Here is a 16,578-nt window from a genome sequence, read left to right on the forward strand (position 1 = left end):
CTCTCTCCTCTACCACACCATCTTAGCCCATTCTAACGCAGATATCTACTCCTTCTCTTCTCAAAAATTATACGTGCTTGACTTTGGGAGCTCAGCCCAGTGCTCTGCTGTGGCTCTCTGCCTCTGCTTTCTTCAATTGCTGGATGAAGGTTCTATGTCCATGTATGAAATTCTCAAAATGAAAATAAATTAAAATAAATGGAAAACAAGGTGATTCTCAGCCTGATGCAGGGTGTGCTAGATATTTTTATGGAAACTTGATACAAACTAAAGTTATCTGAAAGGAGGAAACCTCAATTGAGAAAATGCCTCTACAAGATCTGGTTGTGGGGCATTTTTTAAATTAGTGGTTGATGGAGGGGGGCCCTGCCAATTATGGGTGGGGCCATCTCTGGGCTGGTGGTCCTGGCATACATGAGAAAGCAAACTGAGCAAGCCATAGGAAACAAGTCAGTAAGTAGTGCTCCTCATGGCTTCTGTATCAGCTCCTGCCTCCAGGTTCCTACCTTGCCTGAGTTATTGCTGTTACTGATTTTGATGATGAACTGTTGTTATATACACCTGTGAGTGAAATAAACCCTTTCCTCCCCAACTTGCTTTTGGCCACACTATTTTGTCATAGCAATAGTAACCTAAACTAAGGTAAAGAGTATCTGCACTCTTTCTTAGCCTGTAAAAATGTTCACAGTTTATAGTGACGGCCTGAATATTTTCTGTGTTTGAAACAGAAATAAAGAACATCAACTCTTAGTGATTTTGTTTAACTTTGTACTGGGATGCATAGTAAGAAATTTAGATTAATTTATTTTGGAATTGAATAATTTATTATATGATAACACTATCACTTATTCAGAACACTGTTAGAAATAGGCAAAAATCACTATGCAACTGATAAAGTGAGAAAATTAAGGTACGGAATGAAGCGTCCACTACTCTGCATCACAAAGGACAAAATGCATACCGGCCTGTTTAAAATCTTCTTTACAAATCTAAAGGAAAACATATTTGGGCTAAGTTTCAAAATCTACCTTGACCGTAGACAAAGTGCCTAAGATGCTCCACAATGATCCCAGCATTGTGCTTTTCATAGCCTTATGTAATCTCTAATCTCCTATTCAATAGCCGGTGGCAAAGATGAAGGGATGCTTCTTGCACGATTAGATTACAAAGCACAATGACTTCCCTTTTGCTCTCACAGTCGCACTCTTGATGATTTTGTCTCCACAGAAGGGCTATGTTGAGAAAAACCACATGACAAGAAACAGTAGGGTTCTTATTAACAGGCAGAATATTATTTGATTCTTACCCTACAACTCTTGATAAATTGAATTCAGGCAAAGCCACAGATGTGAACTTAGAAGTGAATCTGTTCAGGCATGTTTTGACACGATTCCATCCTTAGGCAACGCCTTGATTTTAATATCATAAGAAACTGAAGCAGTGGCCCAACTAAGATATGTCTCAGTATTGACCTGCTCTCAACCAAAGGCTGAGAATACGTGTGGCCCATTGTTTACATACAGAACCTGTTGAGACAGGCTGCCTCATATGTAGCCCTGAATTCTCACTTGCACAGAAAATGTAGGTGAAACCATTGTCATGGGGGGCTGGTTTGACAATCAAAGCTTCTCTAGTTCAAGAAAAAAAATGGCTATGTCATGTGCAGAAGGCAGAGAGCCATATTACTAAAATAATTACAAGAAATTACAACCCAATCCTCTTTCTGTTCACTCTCGGTCATTCTTAGCCAAGAATAACTAAGCTCATGATTCCTAACTGCATAAACAAATTATACCTCTTTTTATGCTTTTGTATTATGTATAAATTGATTATACATGCTCTATACTTATTTTCTGTCTAGCTTACTGCATTTAAAATTACATTTAGGAAATATTTCTGTAATGATTTATAATAAAGTTCATTTGTTATCATTGTTGGCTAGTTGTCTGTTGTGTACAAAAAACATAAATTGTTTATTGATTTTAATCTTAGTGGGACTTTGAGTAGTTTTGAGTGTAGTAAGTGACTGCTCTTTTGTTTCCAGGCTGCCTAGATTAAATAATCCCACAGAAACTATATTAATTAATGAATATCTATATTAAAATTAATATCTATATTAAAATTAATATAGATATTCATTCATTAGCTATATCAATTTACACTCTTTAAACTATTAGCTCAGGCTTCTTAGTAATTAACTCTTAGATCATAACTGAACCATTTCTATTAATCTGTGTTGCCACGAGGCTGTGACTTACTGCAAAATTCTAGGTTCTTATCCTTTGGCAGCTACAGGGCTTGTCTTTGACTCCCCTACTCTCTTGATCTCTGTTCAAATTTCCACCTGGCTTTGCTTTGCTAAGTCATTGGCCGAAACAACTTCATTCATCAACCAATGGTAATAAAACATATTCACAGAACACAGAGGGGAATTGCACATCATTTGTGGATATTTTGTGTATGTGCTTCAAAATAGTGAGGATATTATTGAACATGTTTACTGATGAACAGTTATATGCATCCAATTTGGTGTGTTTCTCTCACAAGCATATTTTGGGATATAGAATATCAATGTACATTTTATTTTTCTAGAGCTAGAATGTATGTATACTCAGGTTCTTTGGAGATACAAAGGAAGTGTGTGTGTGTGTGTGTGTGTGTGTGTGTGTGTGTGAAATTATTAGGTCAACATATGTTAAAATAGTGCCAACAGCTGAATCATATTTGAAATGCTGAGAATCAGGTAATTGGTCCACAAGCTGGGTAGCTCAGCAGTCCAATCCAGTGCTGAAAACCTGGAAGCTTCCAGGCGAATGGCTGGGTCTTACACTCCAATAGAAGGCTGGAAACACTAGTTCAAATATCAGCAAAAAAAAAAAAAATCAGATGCAGCACCAGTAAATCAGGTCCATGACGAGAGGCAAGGCAAAGGGAACAAAAGGTAAGCAATCTTCATCCTGACCAACACCCTTTGGCTAGACTGCTGTTTGAAATTGCTGCTCACAATCAGACAAGTCTTCCACCATCAATAAATGCAAAAGGAGGTTCCCACTCAAGAGGTCCTTGCTAATTTGTGGCAGGTTGACTTAAAAAAAAAATGAAACACAACATATTCAAATTACTTAATGGTATAGAAAAAGAACTATTTTCTTACAAACGTTTACCACTTATTTAGTAAATATCATAATAAGTAGGAAGACAACAGTTTCACTTCTTTCTTCTAAATATTCATGTGTCATATACCTGAGCAAATATAGTTTGGGCTATTCACTGTAGCCAATGGCAAGATTTGTTCATACAAAAACATGAGTATGATGCAAACAGTATACATAGATATTCTTCAAAAGCTGATGTGGAATGATTTGTGGGGTATTGGAATCAATGACTCTGATGCTAAAGGACTCATCTGTTAATATAGTTCATATAAATGTCAAGAGAATGACGATGAAAAACTAACAGACTATTCCCATGAATCATACGCTGTGTGGCTCTATGAATTTGACAGTTTAGAAACAGCAGAATTTAGAAACAGAAAATAAGTTGCAGGTTTTAGAAATGAAAAATAAGTTAATGATTTTGAGTAAATGAGGGAGGACATAGAGGGGTAGACAAAATGTACCTGTGTGTATAAAAGGACAAAGGTGGTACCACGATGCTTAAGAGACCTTTCCATCTTGAGTCTACCTCAAAGCCATTGTCCTGCTTTGTCTAAAGCACTAAATAATGCTTCCATTGGAAAGCAGTTTGGTTTTCTGTATTATTATCCAACCTAAAATTTCAAAACACAAGCATCTAACTATAAAATAAACATGAGAGTCAGTGTTCGGCAGGCTGACTAGTGGAGAGTAGCATTCAACTTCCAAAAAAAAAATGATTAGGACCAGATGTCAGAAAAGAGAAATTAATGTATGTAACTATCTGGACCATATTTTACCATTTCAAAAGTTTATATAAGGAGAGGTTTCTTTAAAATGCATTTGTGTTAAGAAAGGAAGTGAGAGAACTCAGAAGCACAGCTATATTTTAAGTGACAAAGAAGAGCAATCTAAAAGCAAAAACTCATCTTTCTGGAAAATTCAATGAAATTTGCTAATTTAGGAGATACTTCTCCCAAAAGATTTACTCTTAGCGATTCTCCACCTTCCCTCTCCTCCCACTCCTTGAGGAAGCATATGCAGACTTAGGATCTTCCTGAAGATAAATATAGTTGACAGGAAGTTTGGGAAGTGCCAGTGAATTTTGGAATTTCAAACTTTCGAACTACTTTGACTGTTTAAGAATATTAAATAACTTTTATTTATATTAGTATCAGGAGTTTTGTGAGCAAGAGCAAACAGGCAAAGAGAGCATGCTTCCTTCTTCCATTTTCCTTATATAGGCTTCCAAGAGAGGGGTTGGCCCAGACTGAAGGTAGATATTCCCAGATAAAAGATCTGGATTAAAGGTGTATCTTCCCACTTCAGAAGATTGGGATTAAAAGAAGGTTTTACCACTTCAAATGATTTAATTATAAAAAAAAGTCGTGCACTGAGTCACTTCCGTTTTAGTTAATTCCAGTTGTAATCAAGTTGATAACCAAAAATGCTTTTATGGTGCTCAATGTGTATTACAGTTAATTATTGTCTGAACATATCTAGGAAAACCTGTGTTTATTGACACTGTCTGCTTTATTTAGCTGTGATAAAACACCGAGATCAAGTCAATTTATAGAAAAAGAGGAAGGAGCCCGGCGGTGGTGGCGCACACCTTTAATCCCAGCACTCGCGAGGCGGAGGCAGGCGGATCTCTGGGAGTTCGAGACCAGCCTGGTCTACAAGAGCTAGTTCCAGGACAGGCACCAAAGCTACAGAGAAACCTTGTCTCAAAAAACCAAAAAAAAAAAAAAAAAAAAAAAAAAAAAGGAAAGAGTTTACTTGGAGTTTCCAGTTTCAGAGGGGAAAGAGGTAATTACTTGCCATACAGGGAAGCTCAGCAGCCAAGCAGTAGACATGGTGGCAGTAACAGCTCACATCTTTACCCACAGTCAGGAAGCTGAGAGTGCACTGGAAATGGAGAATGGCTTTTGAATCCCCTCCCTCAAGTAACATGGCCTTTGAAATCCCAAAGTCTATTTTCAGCAAGGCCAGGCTTCTCAAATCTATGCAAATAGTGTTACCAACTAGCAACCAGGCATTTTGCTATTGGAGAATATTGGGGATACCCCATTCAGACCTCCACAGTACCAAATTAGATGTTTACATTGTCTTCTCAACCTATTCTGGGTGTACTTAATATCTCTCTCTCTCCTCCCCTCCCCTCCCCCCCCCCCTCTCTCTTCTATCGTGCCCAATTTGTTCTTCCCATATATTCTTGAATGTGGTTTCTTCTAATAGAGCATGGTTTATTTTCAAGGGTAACATTGTTAAAGAATACTGATACTTCCTCTCCTTGCATCCATCAATTGTCAATATCTTCTTGGGCAGGGGAATTATTTCATATTAACCTCCACTATCCTTGCAGGGATGGGGTCTGACTTGAACTCGTATGGGCGGGCACGCACACACACACACACACACAATCAAACAAATAAGAACCAAAAATATTGCTAATTTATCTGACTTTGAATTCAACATGCATATCCACACAGCTGCTGGCAAAAATATATAAAGTAATATGAAAGTATAACTAGAAAAGGAAGTAAAAAAATGACTATAGAAAACAAAATCCTGGAAATAAAACTCTTCAGATAATTGATGTACCCAATCTATGAGTCATTCCAGAAAAAGAATTATTAACATCCTTAAATCTCTGCATAGAAAGATACTCATATCCCTCAAGACAATTTGAACTGTTTATGTTCACTTCAAAAATAAAGTTAAGAATATAGGTTATATATAGGTTAGTATTTGATATTCTACACAAATAAGAGTCACCTGGGAATATACCTTCAACTGGGGAAATGTCTCCATAAGTTTGGCCAGCAGGCTTGCCTTTGGGCCTTTTCTTAATAAACATTTGATTTGGGAGTGAGAACTCCTTGGTTGTAGAAGACAGCAAGCCGCTTAGGCCATTGAAAGTAAATCAGTAATCAGCGTTTCTCCATCGTCTCTACTTCAGCACCTGCATCCAGGTTCCTGCTTCAGCTTTAGCCTTGACTTCCCTTAATAAACCTATGAGCCAAATGAACTCTTTTCTACCCAAATACCTTTGGGTCTTGTTTGTCAGAGTAACAGAAAACAAAATTAACAAATAAAATCATTGAAATTCAAACAATTCTTTGAGAAATTCTAAAAGTCATTTGGAAATGATTTATATCGGTTACAGAGAAAATTTTTGTATTACTGGCTTGATGAATATTTAACCTGTTTCTGTGAGAGACTTTCATTACCATGTGCTATGTAAATGAACATTGGAGGAAGTTAAGCAGCAGTAGACTTATGGCATCTAGAATGATACTGTTCCTTCTCTTTGCTACAGAAGGGCTTCATCTTTGCACCTAGCTTTCTGGACCTTCTCTGGAGCTCCCATGAATCTAAACCACGGGGCAAGCAAGATATTCATGAAGGAATCAGTAAGAGGATTTACATCTGCAGCAAAGCAAGGGCAGGCAGTCCTCAAAACTGGAATAGAAGATAGATGTGTGTGTATGTGCGTGTGTGTGTGTGTGTGTGCCCTTGCATGTGTGTGTGTATTAGAGAGCCTTAATTGCATAAGAAATATTTATCTAACATTTTCATTTTCAAATTTATAAAACGTTATCTTAAAGCCAGATAGTTTTAAAAGATGTTTAGAGCATCAACCCAATTGGAAGCATGCAGCAAAAGAAATAGACAGTGGAACACCTACAAAAAGTCTTCTTAGTATTCACATCAGGGTGGGGCTCAGGCAGTTTGGAGTCAAAAAGAAGACAGGCAGATAGGAGGTATGACTTAAACATAGGATTAACTGTAGTTCGAAAGGATAAATCAAAGGTAATTGACTTAATAGTATCCCAGACTTTGCTCCCTCCCCAGACAAAATGGAACTAATTAGCTTATAAGAATTAGGCCTTATTCCTCAGATAAAGAACTAAATCAATGGGAGCAGGCCTATGTCTTTCAGGAAATAGCATTAGAGATTCGAATCAATTCTGAGGCACCCCTGCACTGACCTGAGATTGGAAGAGGACCACAGAGGAGAAGCATCCTGGAACACAAGAGGAAGCTGGAGTATCAACACAGACCTCTGTTCGCAACCTGATCTGTGCTTGCTATGTGCTGAAACCAAGACACAAATCAATAGCATAACATTACAACCAGTATTTCATCATAAAGGCAGGCAGATTATGGGTATTTCAGATGTTTTTTTTTCCATTCCTTTATTTATATTAGCATATATAAAGCTAATTATTAGAAAGATATTACTTGTTACAAAATCTATATGTCTGTGTATATGTGTGTATGCAAGTGTGTATAAACAGATATTTAGATAATTTAAAATATATCCATAGTATGTTAAATATGAAGTTGCAGTAACAGAAATAAGACACATGTGAAGTTGTGTGCCATGTAAACACGAGCAAGTTTGCTGGGTATGAACATCTGTGTGGGATCCAAAAGAGAAGAATGGAAAGGAACTAAGAAATATGTGTTTCAAGTTCCTGTGTCTTTAACTGTCCTACTAAGGGGCACATTATTGTCATAAATCAGGGTTAAACAATTAAAAAGCAAATACAAGGAAAAGAAGAGTTTTACATGGGTGAGCTGTCTACAGCTTAACTAGAAGCATTTAATCAAAACAGAATGGGGGTCTGTATTGTCTTTGCACATTATTAGAAGATAGGAGGAAGTGTGTTCTAAGGTTTATGTAAATTAATAAAAGCATTAATAAAAATGGTCCCACAGTTGAACTGTCAGAAAATTTAGTATATTTTATGCTACCTCTTACATAAAACAAAAGGTAAAATCTTGTTTATGACCAACTCTGTAAAACCACTTCCAAAACTATGCAACAGCTATGAAGAAATCATGCTAGAGATCATATGTACGTATACATATCAAATACATACCAAATGCACATTTTGGGGCTTAAGTTACAATGATGTCATAAAATTCCTTCTTGAAACAAAATCTGTTGAAGAAATCACTAAAGTTTTGAACCTATAATGTCTAAAATATGGGTTATACAAACAATAAAAGTATCAGTACTCACTGGGAATATTTTTGTTTAAATTTTATGATTTTTTTGGCATATTGTTACTCACAGATTCCTAAATAATTCTTTACATTTCTACAAGGTCAAGAGTAATATACCTCATTCTGTTTCTTTTTTTTTTTTTGCAAATTGAACCTGATATTTATTTTATTTTTTTTGTTTTTTGTTTTTTTTGTTTTTTTTTTAACTTTTTTTATTGAGAAAAGAAAAAAAAAGAAAAAAAAAAACAAATTTCCTCCTCCTCCCAGCCTCCCATTTCCCTCCTCCTCCTCCCACCCTTCTCCCCCTCCCCCCACTCCTCTCCCCCTCCCTCTCCAGCCCAAAGAGCAGTCAGATTTCCCTGCCCTGTGGTAAGTCCTAGGTCCTCCCCGCTCCGTGCATTTCTAGGAAGGTGAACATCCAAACTGGCTAGGCTCCCACAAAGCCAGCACATTACGTAGGTTCAAAACCCCGTGCCATTGTCCTTGGGTTCTCATCAGCCCTCATTGTTCGCCATGCTCAGAGAGTCCAGTTTTATCCCATGCTTTTTCAGTCACAGTTCAGCTGGCCTTGGTGAGCTCCCAATAGATCAGCTCCACTGTCTCAGTGGGTGGGTGCTCCCCTCGTGGTCCCGACTTCTTTGCTCATGTTCTCCCTCCTTCTGCTCCTCATCGGGACCTTGGGAGCTCAGTCCAGTACTCCAGTGTGGGTCTCTGTTTCTGTCTCCATCCATCACCAGATGAAGGTTCTATGATGATATGCAAGATATTCGTCAGTATTGCTCTAGGATAGGGTCATTTCAGGTTCCCCATCCTCAGCTGCCCAAGGAACTAACTGGGGACCTCGGCTTGGGCATCTGGGAGCCACTCTAGGTTCAAGTCTCTTGCCAACCCTAGGGTGGCTCCCTTAACTAAGAACTGTGCTTCCGTGCTCCCCCATCCAACCTTCCTTCATCCCAATCCTCCCCCTTCCTCAAGCTTCCCCCATTCTCCCCCTTTCCCCCCTCTCTCCCCATCTCCCCTTACCCCCATCCCACCCCACCCCCAAGATCTCAATTTTCTCCCCGGCAATTTTGTCTGCTTCCCATAGCCAAGAGGACAACTATATGCTTTTCTTTTGGTTCACCTTCTTACTTAGCTTCTTTGGGATCACCAAGTGTAGACTCCGTGACCCTTGTTTATGGCTAGAAACCAATTATGAGTGAGTACATCCCATGTTCATCTTTTTGGGTCTGGGATACCTCACTCAGGATAGTGTTTTCTATTTCCATCCGTTTGCATGCAAAATTTGAGAAGTCATTGTTTTTTAACGCAGCATAGTACTCTAATGTGTAGACATTCCACACTTTCTTCATCCATTCTTCCATTGAAGGGCATCTAGGTTGTTTCCAGGTTCTGGCTATTACAAATAATACTGCTATGAACATAGTTGAACAAATGCTCTTGTCATGTGATAGGGCATCTCTTGGGTATATTCCCAGGAGTGGTATTGCTGGGTCCAGGCGTAAGTTGATCCCGAATTTCCTGAGAAACCGAAACACCGATTTCCTATACAATAAAGGATTGTCTGGAGGCATTACCATCCCTGACTTCAAACTCTATTACAGAGCTACAATGATGAAAACAGTGTGGTACTGGCATAAAAACAGAGAAGTTGACCAATGGAATCGTATAGAAGACCCGAATTTTAACCCACAAACCTATGAACAACTCATTTTTGATAAAGGAGCCAAAAGTATACAATGGAAGAAAGAAAGCATTTTTAACAAATGGTGCTGGCATAACTGGATGTCAACCTGTAGAAGAATGAAAATAGACCCATATCTATCACCATGCACAAAACTCAAGTCCAAATGGATTAAAGACCTCACTATCAGTCAGAACACAGTGAACCTGATAGAAGAGAAAGTGGGAAGTACCCTACAGGAGATGGGCACAGGAGATCGCTTCCTATGTGTAACCCCAACAGCACAGACTTTAAGGGCAACATTGAATAAATGGGACCTACTAAAACTGAGAAGCTTCTGTAAAGCAAAGGACACTGTCACCAAGACAAATAGGCAACCTACTGACTGGGAGAAGATCTTCACCAACCCCGCAACAGACAAAGGTCTGATCTCCAAAATATATAGAGAACTCAGGAAACTAGACTTTAAAATGCTAATTAACCCAATTAAAAAATGGGGCACTGAACTGAACAGAGAACTCTCAGCAGAGGAAGTTCAAATGGCCAAAAGACACTTAAGGTCATGCTCAACCTCCTTAGCAATCAGGGAAATGCAAATCAAAACAACTTTGAGATATCATCTTACACCTATCAGAATGGCTAAAATAAAAAACTCCAATGATAGCCTTTGCTGGAGAGGCTGTGGAGGAAGGGGAACACTCATCCATTGCTGGTGGGAATGCAATCTTGTGCAACCACTTTGGAAATCATTCTGTTTCTTAAGTTAGTGATTTTGATAATTTCTCCTCTCTCATTCGTTTTCCCCTCTCTGTAATTCGAAGGATCTTTTATAAATTTGATTAATGTAATCAAAGAAACAATTCATGGTTTTGCTGATTTTTCTATGCTCTGATATTGCACATTTTCATTAATTACATAACAATTCTGTGTTTTCATTTCTTCTGCTCTATTTCAGTTGGCTCTTCTTTGCAAGTTCCCCATTGCTGAAGTTTTCATTTGATTCACTAGAACATTCCTTTCTTTTAATATGGGGACCTTTTCAGCCTGGTTTTCAGCCCATTTACCTTGATACACTGCTTCTAAATTTCAATCATCTCAATGCAAATTTTCAGTTTTCTTAGTGAATTATCTTATAAGTAATTGATTTAGCGTTGATGATTTGACTTCTGTACATAGGACAAACTTTTGAGGTTTGCTTTGTAGGGCCGCATGTGAACTGTCTGTGGAAAGTGTTAAGTGGACTTGCAACATTACAGCATCAGCTGTGATAGCCTGTGGTGCTCTTTAGAACTCTACTGGATATGACAGATGCTAGCTTGGGGGCCTATATATAGTTTGGAGAACTATAACAAAGTACTCCAAACTGGTTGGCTAAATCGTGGTGTGGAGGACAGAAGTCCAAAAGCCTGGGCTCTTCAAGTTCATGCTGTTGAATTCCCTGGAAAAACTCCCTGGGAGAGAAACAATTTCCTGTCCTTCTCTTAACTTCCTGTGTTGATGCTATCTGTGGGTATTTCTTCTTGTGCAGTCTGCTCTAGTTTTGTTACATGGTGTTCTATGTTTGAGTACCTTTCTACTCGCAAATTTTATGTTTTCATTAGGACACACATCGCAACAATTAATCACAATGGGTTAGTACTCACTTGAATGAACTCAATTTAACTAGGGTAGCTCTGTGAAGATGCTGTACACTGGAGACAAGATTATAAGTAATTATTTTACAAGGACAAACTTCAGTGGTCACATATATATAACATCTTGAATATTTTGTTGCTGTTTTTATTATAACCAAGACAAAACAAGTCTTGGGAATGTAGGAGAACAGCGTATTTTGCTAATTATTTTAGCCATTGTGCTTAAATCAATACCTAGAGCACAATTTCTTTCCAGTCCTCTATCTCAAGGAAGGAATGAAAGGCTCTGTGTTGTACCACCCTCGGTTCAGCCAAAATGCCTGAGCTCAGGAGAATATGTGATGCGCTTTGCCCAGAATACGGTTTGTGCCTTAATCACTATCTGCCTCTTCACTGCTATTCAAAAGAACTCTTCTTTGTTCTGTATAAACAGTATTCTCTAACAAAATGAGCTCTGTAATTGTAAAGATTTTTTTTTTCAACTCAGTAGACCTAACGGAGTAAATTAACCAATCCCACCTTCAATTTTCACAAGCTGCCAAGCTGTTAGTTTGCTGTTAAATTGTACATGTTAGTTAAATTCCAAGTTTTCCTTAAAATTTTCATATGGCAATCTCTTATAACCAACTGCCATCAAATTGCACATGCGTGATATAAAGCAAAGTGCACTGAAATTGATTTTGTCTTTATCTTTCATCATGTTGTTTTCAAGATAAATGAATAATTCTGGTCAATCCATTAGAGTTGCTTTATGGGACAAAAATTTTAAATTATTTTCTCTACTAATGATCCCAAATAGCAAATCCCGGCTACAGCAATGTACTTTAAAATAGCTTATTTGGAGTAGAGTTCTAATTCTATTTAACATTTCGTATTAGTCTACAAGCCAGGTCAAAGTGACCTTGAAAACATTATTGGATAAAAGTATTATCAGACTTTTAGATGCTAAAAAATGCTTAAATTGACCATGCAGGTTTTAAGACACAAGATTAAATTCTGTTGTTATAATAGCAACGACATAAGCAATAATGTTGCTTTTACGTTTTTTTTTTATACTGATAAGTGGCCATGATTTTAAGTTCGTTTTAGTACTAATTATAGCTCTAGGAGGAATTTTTATGAAGTCAATTTAAAACTTTATTTTGCCAGTCAAAAAAGGTGCACATCATGATCATCATGATCTAATGGGAAGCCTGGGTAAGGAAGGAAGACACACATCTTGTACAGTTTTATTGTGTGTGAGCAGTCATTGTGGAAGTTCTTGTGTGTCTGTATTAAGCTATAATTACGATAAAAAACAGTAGATTAACATATTTATGTGCATATTTAATTTGAATAGTTCTTTCTTGACATTAATGCATTATAAAATGATCATGATAATAATATTATAATCTTTTTTCAAAAGATATTTTATATATTCATAGCCCAAATGTAACAATTTAAATATTATCATTGTATCATTACCTTAGTTTAATATAGGAAATACTATTAAATATAATTAGATTAATTTGTAAGTGCCTTTATAGATCAACTTATTTAATGTGGGTATAATAAAATTAAGAATTGCATATTGATAGGAAAAGATTAATGAATAGAATTTTATTTTCTGCTTTCTCATATTCATTATTTTCTAACTCTTTCTAACTACTATTCTTATCTGATTACTTAATATTTGGTTCACTAAGATGTAGTTACACTTTATAAAAATATAAGACATAAATAAGAACTATGTTGAATATACTTTCAGATTACATAAAACAAGTAATTTAAAAGTGAAAATGCTAGTTTCTTAAAGAAATGAACTGCCTTTGTGGCTTTGTATTTACTCATATAATCCAGCTCTTAGCTTTGATAAACTTTAAATGTATATGCATGTGTGAACGTCCATGTATAGAAATGAATGTGTGTGAAAGTGAGCATGTGTGTAAGGAATGTGCATGTATATGGGTGTGTCCAAGTGGTAATAAATGTGTGTATGTGAGTGTCTGTGTAGCAACCAATGAGTGTTTATGAATATCTTCATGTAGGATGTATGTGTGCGTGTGTGAGTGCATATGCGTGGAAATGAGTGTGTGTGTGTGTGTGTGTGTGTGTCCTTGAGGAGTGAATATGTGTGTGTATGTCTAGTGGTAGCCACAAATTTGTGCGTGGGTGTCAGTGTATAGCAAGGCGTATATGTATATGAAAGTGTGTGAATGCCTTTTTGTGAGACGGAATGCCAGGATCTGCATAAGAATTTTGCTTCACTTTATTATATTTTACACAATGTGCACGGGATACTTAAAGAAAACTATAGTCATTAGTAAGTGATCAGGAAAAACTTAGCAGAAATAGTTTTAAAATATTTAATATGCCTCATCAAATGCACATAATTTTGTTAATTTTCCAACTTTAATAGGCACAATTGAAATTTGCATCATGCTGATAAAGTGGCTTCCTATATTAACTCACTCTGTTAAAAAAAATCCTTGCTGTTTGTATCAATTATGACATATATTTTATATGATTGTTCATACATAATTTGAGTGCTGTTTCCTTTATTGATGCCTTTAAAACAAACCAGTTCTTGTGGTTAAGATTATTTACCAAGTTGAAAGGAACTAGAATCATTGAGGAGATAAGCTTTTGGGCATCTTCGAGAGAAAGTTTCTTGATTAGATTGATTAACGAGGTAGGAATACTTACCACTGTTGCTGAGACTACCGGTTCACTAATGAATACATCCCCTGTCTTCCACTCTCATTGCTGTTGGAATGCTTACTTTAGAAGGAGTACCACAGCATTCCCTTGGGGTAATTCTTGGACTGTATGGAGAGGAGAAAGGGAACCAGTTGAGCATAATCGTGAATTTCTGTTCCCTTCCTCACGATGAGATATAACCATCTCAAGCTTCTGTCCACATGACTTCTACCCTGTTTGGAGTACACTGACACACACTTTTAATTCCAGCACTCTGGAGGCAGAGACAGTTGTGTCTGTGAGTTCCAGGCCAGCCTGGTCTACAGAGTAAGTTTCAAGACAGCCAGGAATACAAGAGAAACTGGACTCAAAAGAGAAATAAATAAATAAATGAAGGAAGGAAGGAAGATATAAAATCCAAAAGAAAAAAACAAAACAAAACAACAATAATAAAAAAAACCCACCTTACTTCACAAAATTGGAACATCTAAAAGGTGTTAATAGATACCATGTGCCAAAGTTAAATCAAGATTGGATAAACAATTCAAATAGATCTATAATCCATCAGGAAATAGGAGTTTTTAAAAATCTCCCAAGAAAATCCCAGGGGCAATTTGATTTTAGCACAGAATTCTACCAAACTTGCAAAGATCTCGTATCAATACTCCTCAAATTATTCCACACAATAGAAACAGAAGGAACGTTGCCAAATTCATTTTATGAGGCTGCAGTCACCTTGTTACCCAAACCATGCAAAGATTCAACAAATAGGATTACAGACCTTTTTTTCTTATGAACATCGATACAAAAATTCTCTATAAAATACTGGCAAACTGAACCTAAAAGCGTATTGACCTCATCCTTTAAACCGTGAGTCAGCGTCATCCGTTAAGAGGGCTTTCTCCAGGCATGTCATCTCAGCAACTGTCATGAGCTAATGTGCTTTCTCCAGGCACGATATCTCAACAACAGTCATGAACTAATATGCCACTGAGATTGGTAACTCGACTCAGTTAGTGCTGAAACTCCCAGTTAAGTAACATCAGCGTGAAGAAAAGAGTGCAGTGTTTACCAGTCATTCCCTTGGTAGAAAAGTTCACATTTCTTTGTCTTTAAAGTAATCTACTGTCTCACACTTTGCTTATTGCTCAGTACACAGTTTTACTCACAGATAGGAAGATGTCTAACATAGAAACAAAACCTCTTAAACTTTGTATTACGTATAGGAATAAAGATAGAGGTTAATAAAAAGGCAGTTGTCATAAATTCCATAAAAATACAAATTTATCTTGAACTCTATGGGTATATGTACATTTTCACTCATGCATATTTAGAAAATGGCAAATATTATAGTATATAACATATTAGCATATCTTGTATTGCAGCACTATTTTTGGCATATGTAAGCCTACTTCTACTTTCTGGAAGAGATTGTAGATAAGAGGCATAATTTCTGTCTCTACTTGATGAGTTCGTGTTATGGGGACTAAAACCAAGGACGGGCTCTTGCTAAGCACACACTACATTGAGGTAATGCTCACTCTCCTACTGGCACTTTATTTTGAAGCAGAGCCTAATTAGATTGTCCAGGCTCACCATGGTTTTAAATTCTCCCACTGCAGATTCTGAAACTGCTGCTTTGCAAGGCCAGAGCAACCAGAGCCAGATAATGCAATTTCATTCTTAAGACTGTGGTAGATCCACCAACAAAATCATTAGGATATGCCTTTTGTTGGTAGAAAGTTAAAATATTTAAATAAATACTGGCTGAGTCATGCTCTGTAAGACCTTTAGGAGTGAGGAATTGGTCTATTTATTTAAATGATCAAAAATTAATTGCATGATATTAATGAATATAATCCAGTGTAAAACACTTAAGTTTGGATCTGCCAGATTAAAATAATTTAAAACTGATGAATAAAGTGAAGGACTTTAAAATGGACATGTATTCAATATTCACAAATTAGAAGAATAGATATTGGCTAGGCACTTGCCCTCAAGTATGGCAACTTGAATTTGATCCCTGGAAGTTACATCATGCTCCAACTAAGCAACACAATAATTAAATTTAATTAAAAAATAAGAGAAACTGATAGGTCTGTCTGTTTTGAATCTCTCTCTCTCTCTCTCTCTCTCTCTCTCTCTCTCTCTCTCTCTCTGTCTCTCTGTATGTGTGTGTGCATGTGTTTTCAAAGCAACTTAAGAAGGGTTATTTCTGGCTCATATTCCATCATGGCAGGGAATTCTACAGTATAAACACTAGGAAGCTTGCACCAGCGCATCCACATTTGGAGAGATATCAGTGTTGATGATCAGTTTGCTGCTGCTTCTTCACTCAGTCTGATGTTCCACCCAGAGTGGTACCATCCATAACCAGGGAGGTCATCTTACCTTAGTTAACTCATTTCGGAATCTTTCTTACAAATAC

At 37.0% G+C, this 16,578-nt stretch overlaps 1 long non-coding RNA gene across 1 annotated transcript in view; it reads right to left on the reverse strand.

The window, feature by feature from the left end:
• Positions 1-8,851: 8,851 nt before the first annotated feature.
• LOC121439251 overlaps positions 8,852-16,578 on the reverse strand; it is a 32,050-nt gene continuing 24,323 nt past the window's right edge. The window contains exons 2-3 of the long non-coding RNA XR_005973232.1: positions 14,157-14,275; positions 8,852-8,899 (exon numbers count right to left, since the gene is read on the reverse strand). This is a non-coding gene — a long non-coding RNA (uncharacterized LOC121439251). The remainder of the gene's footprint in view (positions 8,900-14,156; positions 14,276-16,578) is intronic.

The sequence above is a fragment of the Microtus oregoni genome, unplaced genomic scaffold (genome assembly GCF_018167655.1).
Source record: "Microtus oregoni isolate MIOR12 unplaced genomic scaffold, Mior012 000060F_ref0000265, whole genome shotgun sequence".
Taxonomy (NCBI): Eukaryota; Metazoa; Chordata; class Mammalia; order Rodentia; family Cricetidae; genus Microtus; species Microtus oregoni.